Source organism: Musca autumnalis, unplaced genomic scaffold (genome assembly GCF_047663935.1).
Source record: "Musca autumnalis isolate F117 unplaced genomic scaffold, ASM4766393v1 scaffold_2, whole genome shotgun sequence".
Lineage (NCBI taxonomy): Eukaryota > Metazoa > Arthropoda > Insecta > Diptera > Muscidae > Musca > Musca autumnalis.
This window is the reverse complement of record NW_027411755.1, coordinates 268,869,670-268,886,631: the sequence shown is the minus strand read 5'-3', so window position 1 is coordinate 268,886,631 and position 16,962 is coordinate 268,869,670. Positions and strand designations below refer to the sequence as shown.

Here is a 16,962-nt window from a genome sequence, read left to right as displayed (position 1 = left end):
ATTTGTTCAAGAGATGTCGTGCATACCACATAAGTAAATTTTTTTAAATATTCGGGAGAAGTACCGGAAGTTGTGGTCCGGTATTGTTATCGTGCTCTCCAGCCACTACATATGGTGGCATAGGGGTTTTTTACACCTTTCGGTCTGCTTGTCATCGTTGTAACAAACTAATTGCATTTGAAAGAGGAAAAGTTAGGTGATAGCGAAGCCGCTCAACAGCCCATAGGTTTGATGAGCTTTTACCAAAGGCGAAACATGTCGCATAGTGGTGAATGTGTGGGTTCGAATCTTCGGTTTTCCTTTTTAGCTTGCAAAAATCACTGGTCATTAAGCTCGACTCTAACGAAAAATTAATCAAAATTACAAAAACAATTTTATTAAAATTAAAATAACAAACCAACCTGTAAATGTTCATTTATATGTAATGGTTATATGATCAGAAAATAGCAGTTTTAAGTAACTAATAACTAAACATACAATAGCACATTATTTTAATATGAAAATATCATTGGAAATAAGTACTTCGTAATTTAATCAACAAAACTGATATAATTTGAGTTATTTTACAACTAAAAATATCACACGTATAAACAAAACTGTCAATGTGAATGTAGCACAAATGAAATGATTGAGAAACTCAAAGAAATATGAAATACACCTACGACATTTCCATTGACAAGTATCTCTAAAGATATCTTTCCAATAAGTAAAACTCCATCAACTGATCCAAACTTTTAAACGGATATTACTCTTGTACGCCATACACAATGGCATGAAATGGAAGTGTAATGTGTATGTTAACAGGTATCATAAGGAAACGTGAACAGGTAAAATCGCTAAAATTGGATGGCAGTTGCTTTTGAGTTGTGATAGTAAAGTCGTGAAAGAACGCCAGTAGATATTGATTATGCTTTGTTTCAACCTTGCCACAGCTACTAAAAATCTTTCAACCAAAAGACTGCTTACCTCTATTTTTACTGGACACAGTAAATATACCTCTATATACATACATACATATATATCAGTGAAGTATGTAAGAAGTTTGCCGCAGTTGTATTCAGCTGTTGTGGGTTATACGCTCAATTGATCCAGGTTGCAACCAACATCTGGCTGTGTATTACTAGGTCCGAATGGAAGAGGAGACTTCACGTAAAACTTCCAAGTTGCTAAGAGTAGACAAGCGTTGTTACAACTGAACAAAAAACAATAAATTGTGAGTAAGAAATGAAAGAATTGATAACATTTCACTTTAAGAGTAGCGATAAAATCAATATTGAAACATTGTCCACGCAGCCACGTTACGCAGTCAACAAGGAAATGACAAATGTTGACGGTATGATGATTTCGATGATTTCAATCATATACCGGAGATGGAATTGTTGCCATCACAATTATGACAGTTGGAAACTGATTCACCCACAACAAAGAAATGGTTGGGGGAAACTCTTTGTTTGGTATCTTAACTTTTGGTATACTCGTACTTTCTTCATATTGGAATATATTTGCAATATTACTGCATCTAATAACAAATGCTGGAGAGTTAGATATATATTTAAGTTATATAGTTATTGTAAAATATGAGAGCTAAACATGAAATTTTTTTGTGGCATATAAAAATGTGCAAAGGTTAATTGTGAGAAATTGAAGTCGAATCGTAGTAATTTGTTCACTAAAAGGTAGGTATTTCACCTTCCATTATATATATATCAAACCAAATGTTTTAACTATAAATGAAAATGGTTTTTATTACATATTTACGTTTGACAAAATTTTCTATTACTTCAATAAACCAAGGGAGCCAATCATCTTGATCCAAACTGATTAAACTACTCCCAGGCACACTAAAACTATAACAAATTATAGAATTTTTCGAAACACAAAGACTCCATTTGCTGATAACTAGTGGGACAACGAACTAAAGGAAAAAAAAGGAATCGTGGGGATAAACTTTTACATTCTATTCGTGAGTCCCTTAAGTTGAATTTGTTTGAAAGTCAATGTAGTGACAATTCAACCGTACACAATTTTCATTCTTTACTTAGTGTTACTACTGCTGCCATTCTTCTTTTCGCAGCATTCCATCTACTTCCTATTTGCTTTTGAAGAAAATGAATTGAGTGAAGTTTATTATCATGGGAAGAAATGAGGATGGGTAAGCCTTTCGAGAGTTAGTTCGATGCAATGCAGCCACAGCAAAAAAATACAAAGAACAAAAAAGAAAGAAACTATGAAAATATGTACTTTCCAATGTTTTAAGAGTGATTTGTTCCACAATATTATTTGTAATGTATCCTAGTCTCTGTTCACTGTCTGTGTTGTCATTGCTGCGAGTATGGGAAGCAAAGAAACCGAGAAAACCAGTAAACCAAGAGGAGCCAGAAACAAAAAAGAACATATTTCCTTGGTTTGGCTATGGTGAAATGTTATGCAGAATTTGTACTTGGTTTTGTGGAACTGTTGCATTGTTGTCGGAACATTTTTTCTTTGTTGTATGAATTATAGTTTTCTGCACTCTGGAGTTCCTTTTTTGTTTTTCTCTGATGCAGCAGATCAAATGTCAACAAAGTTGTCGTCACGTTAGGAAAAACTACCAGGCAGAGCTGGTAAGAGATTTCCTCTGCTTGTTTGCATTAGTTATTTGTTCAGATTTTCCTTTGTTTTTTTGTTCTTCTGTTTTGCTATTTGTGTATACTTGTGTCTTATAAATTCCAAATGAAAGTATTTTAGTTTAGATTTTGCCAAGAAATTGCAAAATAAAGTGTTGCTGATTGTGTCAAAGGGCAAATCAACTTGTTTCCGGCTATAAATGATCAAAAAGATTCACAGTTTTTTAAGGGAATATAGTGAATGACTCAAGCAATTTTTATTAAATTGAAAAACAAAGTGTAGGAAATCAACACTGGATATGTTACAGAAAAAATTAATCGTATAAATTATATATGGGTGTCAAAAAACTTATATCTGATTTTTACATATCACTCTAGTCAGATATGCTTTCGAACCTTGTTCAAATTTATTGTTTGCTCCACTTGTATTTAATTAATTTTCATCCCACTACAAAAGGTAAAATGGGTTTAAATAAGCCTCTCCATTACCTGCGTGTCATTTATAGAACATGTGTTTGAAGTTTGTATACCAATGTTAAAATATCCATATGTATATGATTTTAATATTATATTATTTTCATGGGCGTCTCCAACACAACCACCTATCATATGACTATCTTAACTTTTTTGTCACTTTTTACTTAAAAGTATCCATTAGCTAAAAGTGACTTGACTTTTTTCATAACAATTTCTTTTTCGATTAACTATATATTAAAGTTATTGTCAGCAATTAGCCAACATTCCACCTGCCACAACAGTCCATGTTTTCTATCTACCTAGAATTTCTCTCCACAATATTGTCATAGTCAATCTGTCGGAAATATCAACAAAACATTTGTATAAGTTCACACCATTAACAAACAAATCATCTTGGTGGAAAATAGCTTTAATATGAATAATGCGAGAAACATACGCCCCAACACACAGAAACTACGGAAAAGTTCATGTCTCCGTTTTGCCACTTCGGCTGTGCATTGCACGTGCTGCGTGACAGGAGAATGACCAACGAGATTTGTATGTCTATTACCTCAGCAGTGGCTTCATGGAGAAATATGGATAACAGTTACCACCCACTAAAATATTCAATGATTGAGTGTCAGCGACGTCACCTGCCTGTCTGTCCGTCCAGTACAGGTCGCTAAGATTGACAAATTTCTATTACAAAGTCCAAGTCGTGTTACTTTTGAACGGTGAATTGATTGACCGACCGTACAAATTTATTTAAATTTCAACGACAATCAGAGATATTAAAAATTCATTCACATTCAACGTTGCTCGTCCGTTCAAACTCGAAGAGACTACTTTACATACCTACCCATGACAATGCATTGTGCATACTAGACATGTACAAAGGTACTTTTTTATTTTTATATATTTAAGCTTGTAGTAAGGACAAAATTGAAAAAAAGTGAATTTTTTAGGTTGTCCAAAGGACACATTTTGCATTGAGCTGAAAATAAATACAAATTCTGGGAATCTTCACTCCGTCTTACATTTTAAAATATTAGTACAATTAAAAATACGCATAACAATTGTTTTATAATTAAATTATTACAGATTATATTAAATATACGTGTATTGACATTGTTGTATATCATTAAATTAAATGAATATTTCTCCTCCTTTTAACCTAATAACATTTCCTAATAATTGATTGTCGTCTTCGTTATTGACCGCTTGTAAGGTGCACACAAACCAGCATTCCAAATTAAAATGCTATTGATAAATTGAGTTTTAAAGCAATCTTCCTACAGTTCGCATACAATAGGATATTTCTACTAGGCACTTTATGTAAGGCTCTGATTTGTTGAAAAATGGATTAACAGTATATTTTTAATTTTGCAAATCAGTTTTTTTTTCTGTGTATTTCACTGTGCAACACTGAAAATGCTAACAACTTCTAGTGGGCATTTTCTGAAAGTACATATTAAGACTACAAAACCCCTAATTGGGTTTCGTGTTTTTAGATCGGGTTTAGATTTTATGGCCTCATCTATACCGGGCCAAAACGACCCTTTTCTCAATTGATTCGTGCTTTACCTCATAAACTAATAAGAATTTTGCTTTGCAAATAGATAAACTACGAAAAACCGCATATAGCGCATCATATAGGCGAGATTACATAATTTCTGGAATTATGCTCTGTAACTCCCAAACTATTGAAAGTTGAACCAAGTAGCCTTTCGCAAAAATTTTCCAAATAATGTCCTCAGCAATTCTTCAGAACATTCCGAAACTGTAAAATACTTATTTCATCTTGTTTAGGCGGTATTTCATATCAGACTTTCTACAAAACCTATTTCAAACAACGTTCATACAGGCTATTTATTCTCATATTTGAAATTTCAATGTATTGTTGATATATTTATCAAATTGTAGTTGAATAATATGCTAGAAACAACGATATGTTCTGAAGAGTTATGCATTACATTCCAGCGAATATTTTTCCCAAAGATAACATTAAGAAAAATTTGACGGTTTAGGAGATACGCTGCGAAATATATACAAATCACGGAAATCTAACAAAATCCGATCTAACAAAACAAAACGCAAATAGGGTTTTTGTCTGTACTTTCATAAAAACCGCATTTGAAATTGTTTGCACAAAATTACCTTGAAAATGTTGCACAGTGTTTGTACAGAGTCAAGCACATATGTGCATATCGGTCGCAGTGTAATACTTACATCAAAAGGATGAATAATGAATATACTACATAACATTAAATGGAGTCAACGTGAAGTGGTGGTAAGCGAGTCCGCCTTGCACTCAGAAGGTCTGTGGTTCCCTGTCCAGAACACCAAATTTTCGGCGGTGTCAAATTCCATGATTATTTCAGCCATGAAAAACTTCTCAACAAGAGGTGTGGTAGGGCACCGTTCGGAATCGGTAATAACAAGTAGACATGAGGGAAGTCTCCTTTGTTCGTTCGGAGATGTTGTGGGAACATATCTATGTATGTACATTAGGGTTATGACTTTTTACAACCTGATATTCCTGTAAGGTTTTATTTGAGGGACCCCATCATGAAGAAGAATATACTTATTGAGGCTATGTTTTAGTGCATTTATAAATAAAATTAAGCATTGAAATATGGGGTTGCAGCCAAGTCGAACTATAGGAAAAGTTTGTGATTAAATAACTGGCATTAATTCGTATGTATGTATGTAAATATATAGATTATTTAAAATAGAAAACTGTTTGTACGTTTGTTTGTTTGTGCCTTAATAACTCAAAAACCGCTGAACGGATTTTCCAGAAATTTTGAGAGTACACTACAGCATCGCTGAAAGTAACATAGGCTATACTATTTTTTGAAATTCCGCGGAGATGGTGACATAAAGCAATATATTGAGGTACCTATTAAATATTTCGATTTTCTATGCGAATATCTTTAGAATGGTAACAGATACCGTCTACAAATTTTGTCAAAATAAGTAGGAAGTAAGTACACGCCATCTATTAAAAAACAAGCAGCAAGGGAAAGGTCAGGGGAGCAGTTATCCACTTCATATGATAATATCGAATATTGTCCTTCTGAGCCAATATTAACGTGAGGGCTCTTAAACTTATTAATTGCGTCAAGAGAAAAAAGTTGGTTAGTCAATGAGATGAGTGGAGGAGGAAGTAACCGCTTTCAATCCAAAAATAACATATAATATTTCTGCTTTATTATCGGATTGAAAATCTTTTAACTAGGCAACAGTGATAATCATAAAATAGCTTAGCCACGGGGAAGGTCCTCTAATAGAAAAATACTAAATATGGCTGCATTCCTGACTCAATATAAGTGCGAAATTTCAATCTTGCTGAAAGTAATAACAACTTATAATGTGCCACGAGTTAGAGTAAACGGGAAATTACACGGGAAGGTCCACTAATAGATAAATATACCAAATATGGCTACCTTTTTGACTCAATATAATTGTGAGAAATTTCAACTTTGGTGAAAGTAAATTTTATCTCAGTGTATGTAGTCACGAAAATATAAGACAGACAGGATCAGGGGAAGCAATTACCATTGAAGGACCCAAATATTTGATTTTTTACTTAAAACTGCATTAGGTTTTTTTTGCGATTTCTTATACTTCGTCATCATTGTAATACACCCCAGCAAAATGTTCGATGACATACATGTCATTCAATCATGGGTGAAAGTGATCTGTCATGTAATCTTTTTAGCATCTTCATCGATGAATTTTATATGATCGTGGACCCCAAAAGATGCTATTCATTTTTGGATCCAAAGCATGTCATTTACACCAAAGCTTTGACATGTCATTTTCACCAATGCTTTGACATGTCATTTCCACCAATGCTTTGGCATGTCATTTTCACCAACCCTTTGCAATGACATTATCATTACGACGAGAGTTTTAACAATGTTGGTTGTGATTTCGAGTCTCCGACATCATCAAGCCCATTGTAAATAATTAATCTTATATATTTAGAAAAATGTTTATAAAAAAAAACACAAAATTCATCTCTATTGGATCGATGGAATGGATTCATATGCTGATGAAAATATCGGATCTTTCACGACTTCCTTTGCATTTGTTCAAATGCTAATGAAAATATCGGATCTTTCATGACTTCGTTTGAGCCAATGCAAAAGATGCCATGAAATCACGTCATCGCATAGAACCCCTTCCTTCAAATTTTGCTGGGACTCTATCGTAATAAGAAAAAGTCAATACAAGAGGTAGTAATCTAGGGGTTGGTTACGGTGCCAGATAGGATTGATGTAAGCGCTTAAAAAATATTACCCCCTTATAACAAAAAGAAATAAAGTTAAATTCTTTCCTACTCTGAGGCATGTACCTCTAATATGACGAAATAGTGTAAGAATCTTAGAAAATGAAATGTGTTAGTATTATATTCAAAACTACACCAGAAATACTGAACGGGAGGAAAACAACTCTCATATATATAATGATTGGGTGAACTCGTTCGGTGGGTTTTTGAAGAGCCAGTCCAATCTGTATGACTTCCATGACACACGCTTTTTATCGCAGACTTTGGAAGTTATGAGTTTGGCATTGAACGCTAACACGTCGTGATAACATCGTTATATGTTTTCGAGGACGCGGGTTCAAATCCCAGCCGATCATCTACTGTCGAACACTGAATACATCGTGTCCTCGATTATCTACAAACCGTCATCTAGTTTTCGATAATCTACAAATAATAATAATCCTGAAAGACACATTCCACACTCGTGAGTTATATTTGGAAGACGATCTCTTGACCTTTCAATTGATGTCAATTATGTTGATGTACGTGATCAGATAACGGAGTTACAGCCTAATATATCCAGTTTTTTGTTTGTAGTGTAATCATAAACCCGCTACAGGCCGCAATTATAGCTCAATAGTCACGAAATTTTGCACGAGGTAAGAGTTTAGGTTGAAGAAAATGCCTATAATTTTGCAAGAAGATCTGATATTATTTAGCGGTTGATAGAGACCATTACTTTTGTATGAAAAATACACAAATTTTATTTTTGGTCCATATTTTCATTCCTGGAGGGAATATACCGGCAAAGTAGCCTACATATGGCAAAATAACTACTGATCTATCCCCTGTTGCAAATTGCAATAATGTGTCTGTTAAATAACGCACCTACTGCCTGTTATATAATGTGTTTTGAGTAGAGAACCAAAATTTTCTCCCATGCTACAAATTGTCTTTATCATGACAGAGAAATTTTCAGTTCAGTTGTCAAATTGGATTTTTATACAAATATTGCAACATGGGGTCGCTTCGGTACCTATTTTATACCTCAGGATTTAGGGTAAAGGGGACACAAACAAAATACGACCAAAGATGTGTCTCATCGAAATATTGGTTTTAGACCCCAAGTATATTTGGGCGAAATTAGTTTCAGACAATTTGAAGTCTATTTAGCGCTGTCCGTTCATCTGTCTCTCTTAATGTCTAGCTGGCTGGAGCGCACGATAACTCTCGGACGAATCTAACGATTAGAACCAAATTTTATACATCGTAATATTCCGCCCAAACTTTGTTTAAGTTCGAATGTAGGCTATGTCGGTCCACACCTCCCCCAAAAAAGTTCAAAATTGTGTGAACGATACCTGGTGAAGTAAGCAATCGATTTGCTCGAAACTTTCCATATATTATTGTTCCTTCCAGATATATGTAGATCGGATAAGACTATATCGGTGCACACCTTAGGGTACCTCCAACAAAAAATTCAGAAGAGTGAAATTTAAGAGTCCTCTGGAATCGTCTTGAATTTTTTCCAGCACATTGTACCTTCGTCGCAAATCCGCAAGATAACTCTGAAGGTAATTTTCTGATTGGTCGAAACTTTACACATCGTATTATTTCATCCAGTCATGTGTCAGGTTGGAATATGGACTATATCGGTCCGTCCTTTGAGTACCTCCCACACAAAATTTGGGAAAAGTGCAGTTTAAGGACCCGTATCGGATCTATTTGATTATTATTTTTTATTACGAAGGTTCTTTTTACAGTCATACTTCATGAGATAATAGTCCAGAAGTTACAAAAAAAAAAAATAATTCTCAAATATTTCCAAAACTCAGAATTTAGTTTACTAAAATTGATTTGGTATAGCCCCATATTACGATACGGCGTGTCCTAAGTTGCCACTTGTAGAGACGTTTTTCATGGCTGAAATACTCAGGAAATATCACCAATATTACTAAGGGGTATTTTGCCACCGTAGACAATTTGTGCAAGGCGGTTTCACATAGCTAATTCCTACAGGTTGTGGTGTAGGGTATCACATGGTCGGCCCCGTCCGACTATAGCCTTTGCTTACTTGTTTTATATGCTGAAATTTGTATTTATATAAATACACCAGAGTAAATAATATGTATTGATATTTAAATAACCCTCAGGCGAAAATGGAATCAGCGCAGTAAATAAATGCTCTTTTATATGTACCAATCTTAATAGTAATGATAAAAGTCATAACGGTAGTTGGATTTTAAGCTTTTATATGATTATACAGATCGCTTGGCGATATAATGTTAATGTTCAAATATCTGAAAAACAACGTTACTTCGAATATCCCCACACATGTTCATCAATAACCACATGCTTGGTTGGGACATTGCTCTATATGACATTCTCCTCTATAGCATTACCTACATAAGATCAGTATGAAAGTAAAACATTATGACTATTTTTCTATATGTTCCTAGATATAATTTATTTTCTTTGTCTTTATTTTTTCTCTTCTCATAAAGAATAAAAAATCTATAAACTTGTGATAAATGCAAATTAAACATCAACAATGAATCGTAACAGTAGGCAAAAATGTGCTAATTAAACCTTTTTAATTTATTTATAACATTGTTTTTATATTTCTGTTTATTCCAGAGCACAACATACAAAATTGATGATGACTGCCAATGGGATAGTTTGAGCTAGAGTTCGGATGTCAAATACACAAATTACCAAGCTAAACAAAGCAGCATGTCTGACCAACCCAAAAATAAGCAAACTAACATTAAAATAGATTTCAATTAACTACAAATAAATGTCACAGCAAATTTAATTATACAAAAAACAATCAACAAAACCAAATCATATCTAACCCTACAACTTGAACCCTAGATACACGCTCAAGCATAAAACTCTCAACTAGACAAAGAAACAGCAACAAATATGCATTATTAATTTCAACAATAAACGACAAATGAAAAAATCAACGTCAGAGTTGACAGCGTGGTTCCATTATCGATATCGTTTACCAACCCGAAACTAAACAAAATGAAATAAACAGAACTCTAATACCGCCATCAGCAACGTCAGCACCATCACTGACAGCGACATTAATTTTAATTAGAGCAAATTAAAAAGCATTAAAATACGAACGACATCAACGCGGCAACAACAGCTAGCTGCAGCAGCCACACGTCACACAGGATCACAGAAATTCAATTATGCGAATATTTAATCACATGTGACAGAAAAAAAGTTTAGAGATTCATCACCGAAATTTAGAAACAATTAAGTTTGTTTTTGTTCCAATGCAACCGAAGGATTTGAGTTTGAACATTTGAAGCGAGAGAATATACATCGACCACAAAAGTCACAAGGGAGGCTGCAGGGGAATAAAAGCTGGAAACAACAAAGGAATACATTGATGCCAAGGTGAGTGAAGCCACCAAACATATTCTATAACGGAAGCTAACGAGCTTTGTCAGCAATAACAATAAGGGGGACAAGTCGACACAATCTTATTTGCAAAATGTTAGGTTAACAGCGTGTTGATTGAATTAAAACTTTAGCCAGGTACCACAGAACAACGACAGCAGCATAAATATAGGCAGGCACACGTTAAAGTTCCGACAACAAAGTTATACATCAACAACAGCACCAACGTTCATTGATTGTTGTTGTTGTTTTCATCACAAGAGTGTTGTCAAATTTCAATTTTTTTATGAACTGATTTTTTTTTTTGTTTAAATCATTTATCATATGCATGGAGCCATTTTTTTGGGGTTTTTATGGGCTCGATTTTGTTTTTTTGTTATTGAATTGCACCGTACCGTGGAGAAATGAATGGATTCGACTCCCAGGCCAGGCCACATCAAACTTTTCAGCTGTGCCAAAACACACTTTTTATCAACAAATGAACTTTTAACTTTAACAATATCTAATCACTGTGTTCTGTTAAAAAAATTCCAACTTATTATAAAAGGTTGTCATGGTCATATTGAGCAATTTGTGCATGCCACTTGCATAACAGCTAAATCTTAGACACTATTTTACAGAATGAGACGTAGTTTATGACAAAATATTTTTCTTGGTTTCAACAGCTGACTGAAATATTCGCTTTAGTTCTACATTTGCCAAAAAACCACATTGTCATTACTTTTCTCCAGGATCTCAAGCAATCACAACTTCTCACTCTCTCTCCTTTTTACGCACACACACACATACAAACAAACAGCCCCTAGTTATGCTATATAAATTCTTAAAATTTCTCCCATACATATTTAAAACTTTAGGCCACAATGAAAAGCAAATGAATTGAGGTTTCCCTCACACACATACACGCACAATTCATAGACGCCCCCACAGTATTTTGGAACAATGGAGGGCAACATCGGTCGTCTACTTTAGACTCCTCCACCGCATACTCGCATACACACATATATACAAACTCACACAATCATAGATAAACTCATACTTTTGAAGTTTTTCAATCAAGACAAAAAAGTTTTTATGGCTCCAGGCGACAGTACAAAATTTTGCAGCTACAGATTTAGTTCAGCTGATGTTGTCATTGTGGTTGTTGTTGTATTGTACAGCTGCCACACATGCCACAGCTCTAGCCATTAGTCGACTGCAGTCGACATGCACTCTAACAGAGCACAAATTGCAATTTTTTTACAGTGATTCAACCATAAGTATATATGTATATGAATGCAAGTAGTAATGATATACATATTAACACATAAAGTGAGACATTTTTGAATGTTATATTACCATAGTATTGAAATCAATTCCTAAATATATGATTGACGATTGATTGTATTTCTTTTTTCGTATTATCTGTGGCCATTTGCCTGAAGGTATTCTTCGGTCGTGCTCTGAAGTCCAGTTTCCTCTTAAACAATATAATAGCTATAGAGAACATATATTACTATTTCTCTTTGTGCAACTGATTCTGGCATATTTTTTGACAAATAAGAATGATCTTTCTTAAAGCAACTAGAGCACAAAAATGGGGGAAATTTTAAAAACAGTTGTAGGAACTGACCCTCTGATAAACGAACTCAGTACTTGAGTTTCTGGTATGAAAATAATAATGAAAAATGCAAATGGACAAATTAACAAAACTGGGAACAAATGTTCGCTAAATATTGTCGGATTATATGTAGGACTATTTTATATCCGAAATACAAAATATACAAATACGAAAATAATAATGAAAAATGCAAACGAACAAATTAAAAAAAAACTGGGAACACATGAACAAGCCATACATTCCCCTTCCGTGATATCAATATTTTGGAAAATAAGCTGAGTGAAACTATTATTAACTATTATATGTAAGTTTATTTCATATCCTACCAAATTGTATCTGTGACCTGTTGAGCGAATACAAAATCTATCCATTTTGGTCCGCTATACATATTTCGATCATCACCAAAAATTATACTTTCTTTCTGGTCGGAACCGAAACTCCATTAAAAATTTCTAGAAGATCGTTCGATAATTGTGACATATAGCGTCACAACAAAATTACAATGGACGGATGAACGAACAACATAGGTATGATTGTTAGTACATCAAAATCAGGGTATAGGACCAATATTTCGCAGCATTACAAACATAGTAGCATAGGATAAATATGAGATGTTTAACAAATCGAAGCTTTGTAAATGGTAAGCAGCAAATAGGTTATGTACGTAAGTAAACATCGATCAAAAGCTACAAAGATATTTTAATGGCAATGCGGACATTCATTGTGCTGCTCTTTTTCCTAGTAGCTAAACGCTAAATATTACTACTAAAATCAAAATCTTATTATCTTTTTTTATTATCTTTTTTTTTTTTTTTTGCTTTGAGTTTATCCCTAACTTATGATTACAACAACAGAATAGGGACATACAGGCCTAACACTCCAAAGTGGCCATTACAAAATAATTATGCTTTCCAGCGGCGTATGTCGAATTTTATTCAAACGTATTTTTGTTCAAACGTAGAAATTTAACGCAAAAAAGCAAAATTTCTTTTTGTGGTACAAAGCAACGTATAGGATATTCTTTATACATACATATTTAAGCTTGTATGAGTAAATACATACATTTTATAAAGAACTTCAACAAATTGCACACAAAATTTACTCAAAATAACCATAGAAAATAATAATAAAAATACAATGAAATACAATAAGAACATAAACTGCCGAGACTCCAATCCTCCCCTCAATGCTACCGTGAGCTATGTATGTATATTGAAATTGTCATCCCCCTCTGTTTGGTTTTTCAACAAACGTTACAAGCCAGACTTTTGATTTTTCCCTTCATGCATACCATATTTGTGTATGTGAGATATAATACTTACACATATGCATGTATGTATGACCAATTCATGTTCAGTCATTCATTCCACATCTACACCAGCAACCAACCCATAGACAAATAAGCGAAAACAGAGAAACTGGGGATCGCATAAAAAGAAGTGGAACAACATTTTTACGACATGGACATGACCGGCATTTCTAATCATCGCATGAAAGCAAGCTAGAAATAGTCTCAGGACATAGTCGAGCAACAATAATAACACTCGTCCGTTCTCTTGTAAAATCTGCTAGAGATGGACCAAAAATCAAACCAACTCGCTAAACGAAAAATGGTATCAAAAATATTTTTTTATTTTTGCTTTGAAACCGAATGAAAAGGACCCAGATTTTCATTTTTTCGGTGGATTTCATTGATGATAGAGGCGACTGCAATTTTAATCACAGGCAATAACATCAAATGTCATCAAAGGACGATAAACGTTTTTTTTGGCATTCCACTTTTTTTAATCCATTGCGCTTTTTTAAATACAAAAAATAGTTTTAAATTTGTATTTAAAACACACAAAATTAAGCCAAAAATATATATTTCAGAGCAAAAACATACATCAGATGTTAAAAGTAATTATATCATGATTCCCTAAAGTAAGAGATTGTCAGCTTATTTCGACACTGAAAAAAATTGTCTACAAAAATGGAACAAAAAGAAGTAACGGCATTAAGTTCGGCAGGGCCGAACTTGTTATACCCTTCACCACGAGTTGTATTGAAGCAAAATGGAAAAATTAGTGTCCTTTCGTTTATGAAGAAGACAAATACCAATACTTCTGTAGATAATGAAGCTAAAACCTAAAAAAATATTAAAAATCAAGAGGTATGCTTCTATGGAGGATATAGGAAGACCTATGCTAATAATTCTTTTCTGGAATATTTTATAACCAAATGGAAGATTTAATGGCAAGTTTCAGTCATTTCCGTGGAATATTGGGGCCACAACCTTCAAAATACCGAAAATCGGGTGGTACTGTTCTATAGGGGCTATATTAAAGCGTAAACATTCTATACCATTAACGAAGACTATATATACCAAATGTCAGCCATTTCGGAGGGATATTGAGGCCACAACCTTCGAAATACCGAAAATCGGGAGGTACCGTTATATCGGGGCTATATGAAGGCGTGAACCTATACCGAAAAAATTCAGGGGGAAAGTTTTGTACCCCCAACGAACATTAAGTACCAAATTTCAGTGAATTCGGTGTGATAATGAAGCTAAAACCTTCAAAATACCGAAAATCGGGTGGTACCGTTCTATGGGGGATATATCTAAATGTGGGCCGATGTAGCCCATTTGCAATATCAAACATCCTAGAAGTAATAGAAACTTATATACCAAATTAAAAATTCCGAGCTGTATCTTGATTTCAACAGACGGACGGACGCATATACGGACTTGGAATTTTACCCTGATCAAGAATATATATACTTTATAGGGTCTCCGATATGTTACAAACGGAATGAAAAATTTAATTATACCTTCCATAATATGGTATAGCAAGTAAAATAGTATTAGTCAGTTTCACTCAGCCTTTTAATTACAGAAAAGAAGCAAATCATGGGGTTTCTGCTAATTTTACAATTTTTATAGACATCATTCGAGAACGGGTATCCATGAGTTAATCAACATTTTATTTCATCAAATTTTAAATCTATTAGGCAAAAATTAAAATTTGCCCTCATTCAGGCCTAATTCAGTACATAAGCCAACATGTTTGAACTATTGTATGGATTGTACCGATCGAGGACTACCTGCAGTAAAAATACAGGTAGTTTAATCGAATAAGACCCCAACAAGAGTTACGCATGTCAGAGAATTAAGATTTTCCTTATTGTTATACCAGAAAATCAAGTAAAGAGATAGTGGTCTAAGGTATCACAAAGCATGCCCATCCGACTTCAGCCTTTTGTTTCTTTGTTTTGATTTCATTTAATCTCGATTTTCAATATAAACATTTAACATTTATGTTAACCGTTTATGATAAATTTGTCTCTCAATATCGGAGACGCAATACGGTCTGACATAGGCTCGGACGATGTGACCTTTTCCCTCAATTTACCTATGTACCATTTGAAGTTATGACTGCGAATCTTTGTAGGAAATTCATAAAGGCAATAATAAAAATAATTCAACATTTCAGATTAGCTTATCTGACATTCAGTTTACCATTCATTTTAAAGTCGTAAAGAAATCTTTTAAACTTTCTTTCATTACTCAAAAAAACTTTATTGAATAATAAGAATGTAAAAGAGCGCAATTGATAGGTACGAGGGGGCAACATGTTCAGGTTATTGCCTGAATTACGATCTTAAGTTCAAAAATTGTACGAATGTTATTAGGAACTTATCAAGCAATAAAAAAGTTATAACCGAAACAGCACAAACCAATAAAAGAACAAAGCGCGGAAATTCCTTGCAATCAAGCTCAAATTGGCTTTAAGGAGAAATTAGAAAGGAAACAGAAATAAAAACACGCAATCTCTTAAGCTACAGAAAGGAAAAGTTAGAAAATGGAAGGCAATAACACAAATACAACAAAGAAAATAATAAAACAATTTTGGCGAATATTTATGATAACCAATTTTCCAAAGTGACATCGAGAGCTGAATGGAGTAAAATTAAAAAAGAGAGAAAAAAAACAAATAAAAAGGGCAAAACCATGACGACGACGGCAAAGGCATCTCAGCACAGCACCGAACAAATGAAACAAACAAATCTGTATTTAATGGTTTTCTTTAATTTAGCCCACATTTTTTGCCGGCATTTCCCTTTTGTCCCAGTTTAGAAAACATTTGTTAGTCTTACCTCTGAATGTGTTAGTCTGTGTATGTGAGCTGGCTGACTATTAAGTACAACTAATTGTTGCAATCTTCATCTGCTTCTAAACAATAAAGTTTTCTTTGTTGTAGTTACGAAACGCGAACGGCAGAAACGAAATGAAAGAATTTTCATTAGGAACACAATATGAAATGTAGTCCGATGCCCCCATACCCGGCACCTTCTTAAACTTTTCTTCAATTTTATCTATTCTCTGCCTTCCCATCTCCTATGTTGGTGTTCTTTACATTTTGTAAATAATTTCTTCAAGAACAAAGAATGTTACTCGAATAAAGCAAAGACGGCCCTAACAAAAAATTGCCAATATAGAGAAGCAAAAACAGTGTTTTGTATTAAAGCTCGAGCTGCTGCATGTTGGCATAGATTTTACAACGGGTGCAATAGAAACAAAACATTTCAATAGCCTTGAAGAAGCTCCAAAAAAGCAATTTTAC

The 16,962-nt window shown here is 33.9% G+C and overlaps 1 protein-coding gene across 2 annotated transcripts in view; it reads left to right on the top strand.

Annotated features, from left to right (window-relative positions):
* Tmtc2 (Transmembrane O-mannosyltransferase targeting cadherins 2) overlaps nucleotides 1-16,962 on the top strand; it is a 126,920-nt gene that overhangs the window by 15,628 nt on the left and 94,330 nt on the right. For both annotated transcript variants that reach the window (XR_012409771.1, XM_073964967.1), the window contains exon 2: nucleotides 9,976-10,752. The gene's annotated coding sequence lies outside the window, so the exon portion shown is untranslated. The remainder of the gene's footprint in view (nucleotides 1-9,975; nucleotides 10,753-16,962) is intronic.